Source organism: Pan troglodytes, chromosome 14 (genome assembly GCF_028858775.2).
Source record: "Pan troglodytes isolate AG18354 chromosome 14, NHGRI_mPanTro3-v2.0_pri, whole genome shotgun sequence".
In the NCBI taxonomy this organism is placed as follows: domain Eukaryota; kingdom Metazoa; phylum Chordata; class Mammalia; order Primates; family Hominidae; genus Pan; species Pan troglodytes.
The window spans coordinates 117,792,085-117,800,308 of record NC_072412.2 but is presented as its reverse complement, the minus strand read 5'-3'; the positions used below and the strand labels follow the sequence as shown (position 1 = coordinate 117,800,308).

Genomic DNA, 8,224 nt, shown 5'->3' with positions numbered 1-8,224 from the left:
GACTTTGATTTTTCAGAGCAATCGAAAGCGTCAGCTTTCTCATTCCTTAGGAAGCTCCCATGGCTGAGTTTTAAAATGTTCACTCTGATGACCTGACTCTCTGGACACCCAACGAGTGGAATTATTTGTAGAAACTAATAGCACACAGTCCTAGAGTGAGCTGGCGAGTAGAAACCAGCCTGTGACCACATGGAGATTCAGAGAGCTGAAGGAAATGTACTGTGAATGGGTTTTTCTTTTAAGCGCACTGAATAAATGAGATCTAGTGTTTACTCTTTTGATGGATCTGAGGACAATGTAAGTTTCAGGCACTGTTCCTGGAAAGGAAGAGAAAGCCACTTCTCAGGGTCACTGAGTGTTGACGCCGCGCCTAGTGTGGGTGGTGATGAGAACGCAGTAACTGCTCAACAAACAGGCGCTGAATGAGTCGCCTGTGACGGTGCTTCCGGAAGCTTCAGCCATATGCTAGTTATGGCAAGTCTGACAGATGGATCGACAGCAGCTGTCCGCCAGGATGCATGTGCTCTGCCTTCCTAGGGGTTGGGCACGTGATCATGGGATGGTGTCAACCCAAGAGAAGGGGTCTTAACATGCAAACCCTTGAATACCAGAAAACGGCAGCTGCAAAGGGAAAAGATAAGAACAAGGGAAAATTTAGTATTTTAACTTTTTGCTTTCTGTATGGGTAAGAACAAAACCCCAGAAACAGAGGGCAGGCTAATTGGGTGATCAAAGGCACAGGACAGGGGTTGGAGCACGCCAGGAGCTGACAGTCCTGTTAGCAGAAGCATGTGAGCCGGGGAGCAGCTGTCCCCAGACCCCTGGGGTGCAGGATGCGGGGCATTGCGAACCACACGGGCCCCACCGTCCTCCCCACCACGGGGCGATGACAGTGTGGACTCAGGCTAACATGCTTTTCCTCCATCAATCTTTGAATGAAATGTGGATACTTTGTTCAGAGCCCGTCTTTAAGGCTGGTGTGAGAGCAGGCCTTGGGTGAGATGGCTGGGCAGCGTGCTGCCCGGCAGGCATGTGCTTTTAGGCAGACACTAACTAAAACATCCCAAACAAATGAACATGGAGTGAGGAACATGGCTGAGTCCAGGCCTCAGATCCCAGATATGGCTCTGGGAGAAAGGAGACCCGGTCTGCATCTCAGGAGGGCCAGAGCAAGTTCTGAGCTGCTCTGTGGCCAGGGTGGGCTCATTCATCCCTGCATTCCAACTCCCAGCCCTGTTCAGAAACATCTATTGAATGAGCACATGAATGACAACATGAATGAAATCACAGTATATTGTCCCATTCCTGGGGTATATGAAAAACAGAGGGAAAGGAATTCCAAGATACTCCTTCACCGTTCCAGCCTGCCCTGTTCCACTCCAGGCCTCACGACTGCACTCGGCCCCGCCCCAGCCCTGCCCCCTCTCCGGCAGTTACTAGCATAAAGATGCAAAGTCCAGGCAAAACAGCTCTCAGTTCTGAAGGAACAATAAGAAACGGTGATGAAAGGAAATACATGAGTTTGCGGAAAATTACTGTTCTGTCTGTTTCATCTGCCTATTTTATGTAAGTTCCCCTAAAATCAGTGTCTGCATTTCAATTATCCCATTATTTTTATCAGGACAATGGCCTCTTTCAGTGACATTTATTCTTAAAATAGTAACACCCTCAGAGACTATTTTTGGCAAACCAGAAATCCCACTTGTCCTCTCGGGAAACAGCATCTGGAGTGTGGGCTGGGGGCAAATGCACCAAGATGAGATCGTGCTTCAGCTTTCTCATCCGTGACCTGGGGCTGGTCCCATCTCCCTTCCTGAATCCACAGGGTCACTGTGAGAAGGATGCATGGACAATGCATGTGAGTGCTTTGGAAAGACTCAAGTAAAAGGCAGAATGGATTGTTCACCACCCAGGGGAGAGAGGATGGGGAGCTCTCCCCAGGGCAGGGTTCCAATGCTTAGGGCTGGTACGGGTGGGGTCTGAGCTGCGTGGAGAACTTCTTCTACTCTACTGACCAACATGTCCTATCCTGGTTTACCAGGACCTCCCCGGCTTAGCTTCTAAGTCCCATGTGCAGGGAACACCCACCTCCCAGTTGTTTGCATCGTCACACCCCATTCTGCATTTACTGTCCCTCTCCAAGCAATGGCCCACCAAGATGAGACGGTCTCTTCAAGAGGCTTTCCCTGGAAATAGGAGATTGAGGTCAGAAACCCCCAAGGGAAGCTTGGCAGCCTTAGGAGAGACTTCACCCCCGACACATCTTTTCCATGCCCCAAGCTGACATTTCAGGTAAAGTAAATATATATTCAGCAGCTTTTGTATAGGCAAAGCCTGTACTGGGGTGGCAGAGTTTTCCCCTTAAGAGGTCTATCTCATGGGGTAGGAATTAAAATACCTATGATAGTGTCTTACTAAAATACAGGCAGGATGTGAAAGTATGGCAAGAAAAACACTGAGAAATTGAGAACAAAACTGTAACAGAGTGAGCTAAACAGCCTCCAATGATCATTTACATAAAGTCCATCTCCACAGCCATTTCCGTTTCCCAGATACTCTACTGACCCATAACACACGCGTAAATATATGCATGCACGTTTAGACCAGTGGGAAGGGGTTTTATAAATGCTCAGAGTAGAATCTGATTAGTAATACAAGGATTAAGATTAAGTTTGAACATAGACTATTAAAAGGTAATTAGTGATCATTATAATTTTTTGTAGTTGGTTAGAGGTAACACAGTGTTGTTTTATTTTGTCTTCATTAATAATGAAATTATACCCATATCTACAGTTAAGAGAATGACAGGGAAAGAACAAACTTGAGTGTCAACATATCTGTTGTCAACTTAAAAACAATTATATGGTAAATAAGAGAAAAAATACTGGGTAGCCAAGAATTTTGCAGCCTTTAGCATTAATTCCAAATTAATAATAATAAAGATGGAAAATTAGTAGTGAAAGGCTGATTATAGTGCTCAGGGGAAAATTCTAAAAATTTTCTTGAACTAAAAATGCTAAACTATCTTAGCTATAACTAGAAGTTATAAGGAGGGAACAGAGTAAAATAATCCAACTGTTTTATATTATTTACTTTGCCTGAAGTAAAGAGTAATAGAATAGAACACTTTGGTTTCTGGTTTTTATCCAGCAATGAAAAAAAAGTATATGAATTATAAGAATGAGGAATGGGAGAATAGTTAGTAGCTGAATAAAAAAGTACAGAAATGCCAAATTAACAGAGGAAAAATGGAAATAAATGGATCAAACTGTCCAAAATGAGGAAAAGAAAAAAAAAGACAGAGCAAAGTATATACGTATCTTAGAAAACATAAAGTAAGATAGAGAATAAAGTCAAGCATATCACTTAGTACACACAAGTATATACGTATCTTAGAAAACATAAAGTAAGATAGAGAATAAAGTCAAGCATATTACTTAGTACACTAAATGTGAATGACATAAACTTCCCTATTAAAGCAGAGATTGTCAGACTGTGTTTTTAAAAATCCACTACATGTTGTGTAAAAAAAATTTTCCTAACAAAGTGGTAAGAAAAGTTGAAAATAAAGGAATAGGCAAATAGATATTAGGATATAAAAAAGGAAAGAAAAAATAGTGATATTAATGAAAAATAATGAAGATAATGAAGAATTTAGGCCTAATGGCTCTAAATGAGACAAAAGCAGGTATTTTGTAATAATAAAAGTAACAGTTTATTAAAGTGAGCCATTAGCCCAAATGTGCCAGTAAACATAATGACTAAATATAAGCAACAACAAAAATAAATAAAATAAGTTAACATGACAACAATTTCTATTATAGTGGAACTAAAATGTCCCAAAGAAATGAACATTGACCTATATGATTTGTAAATGTTAAATGAGAACCTTCATATGCATTCAATGGCCAATAAGTAATAAGAACTTTCTGAATAAAATCCCACCTGCGTCTGGTTTCAATTGTAAGAGTCAATACAAGAACTGATCTCAAGAACTATCTTGGGCTTCTTGGGTATCCCAGAAAGTCTCTAATATTAGCAGGCGCTCCAAACAACTCAGTGGCCCTTTGTCAAAGTGCTGGGTTGTAGGTTAGTGGCTGACTTGGTCAAAGTTAAGGGCTGGGGAAGCGCAGTGTTGGAAGCCCTCTAATCACTTACTTAGGGGTAACTAAAACTCACAGAATGATTTTGCTTGCTTACGAGAACTAGGACCATTCCTAAACATATTCGTAAATAAGTGCAGTTTTCTTTCTCAATAGACACTGCTTGGCTTCATGCATAGTCATGTTTGTGAGAAGTTTTATGTAAATCAAATTCTATTTTCCAGTTGACTAACTTACCATTTCAAATTTGTTTTGTTTCTTTCTTGATTGATTCTCCATTGACAGTGACTCTTACATTTCAGCTTTAAGATTTTCTTCCTTCAGTCTTTCCACTGAAGCATTAATGATCACTAAACAAGTGATTAACTGCATTTAGAGACAACTGCTTAAAGAAGGCTTTCAGTGAATCCTCCTCTGAAGTATCCTTTTGTTAAGTGAAGCCTCCCCTGTAATATTAATAGTAACCCCACAATTTGTCTGTTTGGAAAGTGTAGTGGACAACTCTTTTGTTGTGTAGCATCTGCAGCCCTCCTCTGGAGCTACACTATTGGTGGTGGAAGCTCTGTGGAATGGCCCATTCCCAGTCCATGTGGTCCCAGCACAGGGTGCCATTCCCGCCTCCAGGGACATGACACAACCCAGGCCTAGCTAGGGACCCCAGTGCATTCTCCACTGCTCCAGTGGCTCACTCCATGATGGCCACTTGACTCAGCCAGAGCCAAAAAGATGCAATGAGATGTGGTGACTTTTGGAAAAGAGAATCTTGTTTACCATTGGAGCTGAATCCCAAGAGGAGGTTAAAGATCGAATCATTGACTCCATCTCCTTAGCACTCAAATATTAAGACCTAAGCCAACTCAGCAGAAATCAGAGCAAAAATCACCCAGCTCCTGATGACACTGTTTGATATCTGCACTTCTCATGCCAGAAGCTAGTCCTACCACTGAACTTTTCAGCTTAGGTGACCCAATGTATTTGTTTCTCATTTAGCCCAACTTACAATGGGTTTTCTCTCTCACAACCTCAAGCATCCCTTCAGACGTTGAAAGTCTGAATTGTAGTTGCTGGTAGGGGTTAGAAATGACCATTTATCTTGCATTTTAAAAAGTGCATCCAAAAAATGCTTGGGAAATGTTGGCAAAACAAATTTTTGAAATATGGCTACAGCAAACTATGATCTCTCTGCATAAAGCCTATGTAACCTACGATTGCCAACATGACTTCCTATTTCAAAAAATATCAGTCACAGAAAAACTACATGCTCCTTTTTTGTACTATGGAATTTAATGTAAAAAAAATATGCATTTTTGTGGACTGAATTTTCTTATGAAGAACCGTCTACCTTTCTTCCAGGAATAACTGCTGACATCCCTTCAATCACCATTGGCTGCTCCAAGCAGCTTCTCAGAGCTGGTTTTCGATTTTCTTTCACAGCCTTTCTCAGAACTCTGCGATCCCCAGAGGTTACAAATCTGTGTTGGGTGCTTTCTCTGCTAAAGAAGAGTTTTCTAATGGCACAACTGAGATTTCGAAAAAGTCAGCTTCGAGAATTTTCCTAAGTACTAAATCATGTGCACTGAAAGCATTGGAAAGAAACCACACCTGCATGAGAATTTCAAAGCCAGGGGGCTCTATGACTGGCTGGACGCTGGAGCCCTCCTTTAAAGGATGGAGGCCCTTTGTCAGATGAGTAGGTTGCAAAAATTTTCTCCCATTTTGTAGGTTGCCTGTTCACTCTGATGGTAGTTTCTTTTGCTGTGCAGAAGCTCTTTAGTTTAATTAGATCCCATTTGTCAATTTTGTCTTTTGTTGCCATTGCTTTTGGTGTTTTAGACATGAAGTCCTTGCCCATGCCTATGTCCTGAATGGTAATGCCTCGGTTTTCTTCTAGGGTTTTTATGGTTTTAGGTCTAACGTTTAAGTCTTTAATCCATCTTGAATTGATTTTTGTATAAGATGTAAGGAAGGGATCCAGTTTCAGCTTTCTATATATGGCTAGCCAGTTTTCCCAGCACCATTTATTAAATAGGGAATCCTTTCCCCATTGCTTGTTTTTCTCAGGTTTGTCAAAGATCAGATAGTTGTAGATACGCGGCGTTATTTCTGAGGGCTCTGTTCTGTTCCATTGATCTATATCTCTGTTTTGGTACCAGTACCATGCTGTTTTGGTTACTGTAGCCTTGTAGTATAGTTTGAAGTCAGGTAGTGTGATGCCTCCAGCTTTGTTCTTTTGGCTTAGGATTGACTTGGCGATGCAGGCTCTTTTCTGGTTCCATATGAACTTTAAAGTAGTTTTTTCCAATTCTGTGAAGAAAGGCATTGGTAGCTTGATGGGGATGGCATTGAATCTGTAAATTACCTTGGGCAGTATGGCCATTTTCACAATATTGATTCTTCCTACCCATGAGCATGGAATGTTCTTCCATTTGTTTGTATCCCCTTTTATTTCCTTGAGCAGTGGTTTGTAGTTCTCCTTGAAGGGGTCCTTCACATCCCTTGTAAGTTGTATTCCTAGGTATTTTATTCTCTTTGAAGCAATTGTGAATGGGAGTTCACTCATGATTTGACTCTCTGTTTGTCTGTTGTTGGTGTATAAGAATGCTTGTGATTTTTGTACATTGATTTTGTATCCTGAGACTTTGCTGAAGTTGCTTATCAGCTTAAGGAGATTTTGGGCTGAGACGATGGGGTTTTCTAGATATACAATCATGTCGTCTGCAAACAGGCATATTCTCACTCATAGGTGGGAATTGAACAATGAGATCACATGGACACAGGAAGGGGAATGTCACACTCTGGGGACTGTTGTGGGGAGGGGGGAGGGATAGCATTGGGAGATATACCTAATGCTAGATGACGAGTTAGTGGGTGCAGCGCACCAGCATGGCACATGTATACATATGTAACTAACCTGCAGAATATGCACATGTACCCTAAAACTTAAATTATAATAAAAAATAAATAAAAATAAAAATAAAGATATAAACTTTAAAAATAAAAAATAAAAAAAATAAAGGATGGAGGCAACTTGGCCAACTGCGTATTATTTTCTATGGCAGTGGCCCCCACTGTTCTCAGGCCATGAAACTTGGGAACGGATTGTGGCTGTCACCCAGAATCAAGGAGATGGATTGGCCGTGTTGCTTCAGGACTCAGTCTTCTCAAAGCTCCTGACTCCAGACAGACAGTGCCTCCCCATTCTGCTGGCTGAGACAGGAGGGGTATAAGACCAAAACTCGAAGTGTGTAAGATCCTGAATTCCACTGCCTGCCAAGCAACTGAAAGTGCAGTTATCATCAGCTGCTTCTCCCTGATCTATTTTCCCATTAAAAAATAAAGACTTGGATCCTGCAAGAGCTCTGGGATCCCTTCGATGGCAGAGACTCTTGGCTGCATATATGTGAGTTGCAAGGTGCCCAGACGAATCCTTCATCTCCAAATATTGCCAGACCTGATGAATGGCCTCTTGGGAGATCCCTGCACCACACCCCCTCCCTCCTGTTGCTGGGCTTCCCCTGGGGGCTCTCCCCACACCCCACACGTTTCTTCCCCAAGTTCCTCTGTCACCCCAGCCCCTTCCCTGCAGCAGCTCTCTCTAGGGGACCACACCCCCTCCCAGAGCCTGGCAGCGTCCACACCTACGTTTCCATTTCCACCTTCTCCTCCTTCCCACTGGTTATTTCAAGATTACATCTCAGACCCACTTGATTCTACAGGGCTCTTTTTCTGTGCCCTGTGGTGGAGACGCCTTCACTCATGTAATCTGACTTGGTTTATGCAGCAGCCGTGAGAAGTGAGTGTTCTCTGTATATGACAACGTTGATGCTTACATGGCCTTTGTGACCTGTGGACACAAGCAGCGGCCAAGCCTGGTGGTGGGCACCTCGCACGGCACGGCACTGCGTGCTGTGGCCCCTCATGGAGAGACCCCTGCAATTCAAGTCAGTGCTGCCTGCACACCCACCCCCCATGGCAGTTCCTGTCCTGGTGGCTGGCTCGCTGGTCCTGCCCTGCCAGTGGGGAACACCTCCCTGCTGCTGTCCAGGGGCAGATGCTGCTGTCCTCCTGGCCGGGAGCTGGCAGCAGCCCTTCCTGGAGTCACTCATCTTCGCCTGCCAACT

The 8,224-nt window shown here is 43.0% G+C and overlaps 1 long non-coding RNA gene across 1 annotated transcript; it reads left to right on the top strand.

Moving 5' to 3' along the window:
• The first annotated feature begins 472 nt into the window (after window positions 1-472).
• Window positions 473-7,588, top strand: LOC134808249 (uncharacterized). Its single transcript, XR_010150785.1, has 3 exons — window positions 473-1,566; window positions 5,457-5,777; window positions 7,127-7,588. It is a non-coding gene; the product is annotated as an uncharacterized LOC134808249 (long non-coding RNA).
• The last annotated feature ends 636 nt before the right edge of the window (window positions 7,589-8,224 follow it).